The 4,034-nt window shown below is 54.5% G+C and overlaps 1 long non-coding RNA gene across 1 annotated transcript; it reads right to left on the bottom strand.

Annotated features, from left to right (window-relative positions):
- Positions 1-438: 438 nt before the first annotated feature.
- LOC126034651 (uncharacterized) lies at positions 439-2,105 on the bottom strand. The gene is made up of 3 exons (XR_007504676.1): positions 2,074-2,105; positions 1,296-1,347; positions 439-604 (listed from the first exon to the last, which is right to left on the bottom strand). It is a non-coding gene; the product is annotated as an uncharacterized LOC126034651 (long non-coding RNA).
- Between the last annotated feature and the right edge of the window lie 1,929 nt (positions 2,106-4,034).

The raw sequence follows: 4,034 nt of genomic DNA, 5'->3' as shown, positions 1-4,034 counted from the left end.
CCAATTTCCCTCCGGGGGGGGACACACACGCCCCCCCCAATTTTGGGGTGCTCTGGGGTGAACCCCAAATTTTGGGGGGGGGGCATTCAACTGGGGGGGGGGGGCACACACCCTGATGTGGGGGCAGGGCTTTTTTTGGGGGGGGGGTGGAATATTTGGGGCGTTCAGGGGGGGCCCCCTCATTTTTGGGGGTGTCCTATCGAGGAGTGCAGACAGGGGGGGCAGGTTGGGGGGGGGGGCAGTTTTTTGGGGGGTGGGGGCGGGGCAGGGCAAGGTTTTGGGGTGCGGGGGAGGTGTGTTTTGGGGTGCCCCCCCCAAACCTGATGGGCCCCCCAAGTGATGGGGGAGGGGCGGGGCGTGGGGGGAGGGGCTTGGGCAGCGCTGGGGGGGGGGCGGATGGGGGGAGGGGCGAGGTTTGGGGGTCCCGGGGGGGGTTTGGGGTGCGGGGGGGGTCCCTGAGGGGTGCGGGGGGAGGGGGTGGGGCGGGGCCGGGCGGGTCCCCTCCTCCTGCAGCCCCGGGGCGGGGCCGGACACGCCCAGGGGCGAGGTCCCGGGCGGGGGCGGGGCCGGGGCGCGGCTGGCGGCCGTTAGGTGCTGAAGTACACTGGGGGGAGAGAGGAGGGGCGGGGTCAGGGGCGGGGCCTGGAGGGGACACGCCCCCCTCTCCACAGGCCACGCCCCTTAGCGGGACACACCCTCAAGGCAGGGGTGTGGTCAGGCTACGCCCCACCCTGATGCACCCCCACAGGCACATGGTCTCTGCTTTTTTAGCCACGCCCCCTCATTTGCATGCAAAGTCCACCCACCAGCACGCCTCCCTCCGCATGCCCCGCCCCCTCCCTGTGGCCCCCTCCCTCATTTGCATATACCACCGCCCAGCCTATAGGAACGGCCCAAATCCCCCCCACGCCCCTCATTTAAATATCACTGCGTGGTACCCCTGCTGCATTTGCATATCCTGCCTCCCTAACTTGCCCCGCCCCTCATCTGCATGCTCCGCCCTCTATTTCCATGCCCTGGTCCCGCTTCTGCCTGCCCTGTGGCCCTCGTTTGCATGCCCCTCCCACCGTTTGCATGCCCTACCCCCTCATTTGCATACCCCACCGCCCTCATTTGCATGCCCAACCCATCATTTGAATGCCCCACCCACCACTCGCATGCCCCACCCCCTCATTTGCATACCCCAGCACCTCCACCTTCCCGTCCCACCCTCTCATTAGGATTCCCCGTGTCCATTAGCATGCCCCGCCCCCTCATTATTATGCCCCGCCCCCTCATTAGCATGCAGCGCTCACCGATGATGATGATGAGGACGATGGCGCAGATGACCCCCAGGATGATCATCATCTGTGGGGGCAAAGGTCAGAGGTCAGCGGGGGGCAGCTTGTTTTGGGGGGGTGTTGGCCCCGCCCCCTCCCAAAATGGATTTGGGCATCCCAGTTTTGGGGGGGGGGGGGGTGATTTTGGGGAGAGTCTCTGGTTTTTGGGGTGTCCCAGGGGTTTTGGGGGGAATCTCCGGTGTTTGCGGATTATTTCCCTATTTTTGGGGGTCTGTCCGTTTTGGGGTAGTTCTGCCTGGTTTGGGGCATCTCTCTGTTTTGGGGGGGTGTCTGCGGTTTTGGGGGTGTCTGCGGTTTTGGGGGTGTCTGGTTTTGGGGTGTCTGTACTCGCCCAGGGTTGTCTCGGTGTGGTGTTGGGGTGTTTCTGTGCTTTTGGGGTGTCCGCATATTTTGGGGGTGTCTATTTTTAGGGTCTGTATTTTGGGGAGGTTTCTCTATTATGGGGGTGTTTGGTTTAGGGGTCAATATTTTTGGGGTGTCTGGTTTTAGTGTCTCCCTTTCTGGGGTGTCTATTCTGGGGGTACCTCAATATTTTGGGGGGCTGTCTTCAACTTTGGGGGGTTTCTCTCTGTATTGTTGGGGGATCTCCAGGTATTTTTGGTGTCTCTCCATTTTGGGGGGGTTGTCTCTCCATTTTGGGGGGGTGTCTCTGTATTTTTGGGGTCCCTCCCTCTCCATTTTTGGGGTGTCCTGGTATATTTTGGGGGGGGTGTCACACTCGGCGCCCTCTGACCTTGAGGTTCTTCCACCAGTACTTGGGCTGGGCGGTGCTGGGCTCTCGATTTTTGGGGTGTCTCTATTTTTGGGGTCTCTCTCTATTTTGGGGTATGTCTCTATAGTTTTGAGGTGTCTATAATTTTGGGGCTCTCGATTTTTGGGGTGTCTCTATTTTTGGGGTCTCTCTATTTTGGGGTATGTCTATAGTTTTGAGATGTCTATATTTTGGGGCTCTTGATTTTTGGGGTGTCTCTATTTTGGGGTGTCTCTATAGTTTTGAGGTGTCTATATTTTGGTGCTCTCGATTTTTGGGGTGTCTCTATTTTGGGGGTGTCTCTATTTTGGGGTATGTCTCTATAGTTTTGAGGTGTCTATATTTTGGGGGCTCTCGATTTTTGGGGTGTCTCTATTTTGGGGGTTGTCCTCTATTTTGGGGTATGTCTCTATAGTTTTGAGGTGTCTATATTTTGGGGCTCTCGATTTTTGGGGTGTCTCTATTTTGGGGGTGTCTCTATTTTGGGGTATGTCTCTATAGTTTTGAGGTGTCTATATTTTGGGGCTCTCGATTTTTGGGGTGTCTCTATTTTGGGGGTGTCTCTATTTTGGGGTATGTCTCTATAGTTTTGAGGTGTCTATATTTTGGGGCTCTCGATTTTTGGGGTGTCTCTATTTTGGGGGTGTCTCTATTTTGGGGTATGTCTCTATAGTTTTGAGGTGTCTATATTTTGGGGCTCTCGATTTTTGGGGTGTCTCTATTTTGGGGTACGTCTCTAGTTTTGAGGCGTCTATATTTTGGGGCTCTTGAATTTTGGGGTGTCTCGATTTTTGGGGTCTCTATTTTGGGGTACGTCTCTATAGTTTTGAGGTGTCTATATTTTGGGGCTCTCGATTTTTGGGGTGTCTCTATTTTTGGGGTCTCTATTTTGGGGTACATCTCTATAGTTTTGAGGCGTCTATATTTTGGGGCTCTTGAATTTTGGGGTGTCTCGATTTTTGGGGTCTCTATTTTGGGGTATGTCTCTATAGTTTTGAGGTGTCTATATTTTGGGGCTCTCGATTTTCGGGGTGTCTCTATTTTGGGGGTGTCTCTCTATTCCGGGGTACATCTCTATAGTTTTGAGGCGTCTATATTTTGGGGCTCTCTAATTTTGGGGTACCTCTCTCCTTTTTTCAGTTCCCTCTCTGTATTTTTGGGGTCTGGCTCTCCAGTTTTGGGTTCCCTCCCTCCATTTTTGGCGTCGACCTCTCTTGCTTTTGGGGGCATCTCTCAATTTTTGGGGTGTCTCTCTCCACTTTTGGGTTCCCTCTATTTGTGGGGCGCCTCTATTTTGGGGTTCTCTCTCTATTTTCCAGGTCTCTACTTTTGGAGTGTCTCTATTTTTAGGTTCCTTCTCTATTTTTGGGGTGTCCCTCTGCATTTTTGGGTTCCCTCTCTCACTTTTTTGCAGCGTGTTTCTATTTTGGGGGCCTGCCTCTCCATTTTGGGGGTCTCTCTCCATTTTGGGGGTCTCTCTCTCCGTTTTTGGGGGTCTGTCTCTCTGTTTTTGGGGGTCTGCCTCCCCATTTTTTGGGGTCTGCCTCTCCATTTTGGGGGGTCTGTCTCTCTCCATTTTGGGGGGTGTCTCTCTCCATTTTTTGGGCGTCTCTTCTCTGTTTTGGGGCTCTGTCTCTCCGTTTTGGGGCTCTGTCTCTCCGTTTTTGGGCGTGTCTCTCCGTTTTGGGGCTCTGTCTCTCTCTGTTTTGGGGGTCTGTCTCTCCATTTTGGGGTCTGTCTCTCCATTTTTAGGGGTCTGCCTCCCCATTTCTGGGGGTCTGCCTCCCCATTTTTTGGGGTCTCTCTCCAATTTGGGGGTCTCTCTCTCCTTTTTGGGGGTCTGCCTCTCCATTTTTTGGGCGTCTCTCTCTCTGTTTTGGGGGTCTCTCAGTTTTGGGGCGCGTCTCTCTCCATTTTGGGGCTCTGTCTCTCCATTTTTGGGG

This window comes from Accipiter gentilis, chromosome 35 (genome assembly GCF_929443795.1).
Source record: "Accipiter gentilis chromosome 35, bAccGen1.1, whole genome shotgun sequence".
NCBI lineage: Eukaryota > Metazoa > Chordata > Aves > Accipitriformes > Accipitridae > Astur > Astur gentilis.
This window is presented reverse-complemented; position numbering and strand designations above follow the sequence as displayed.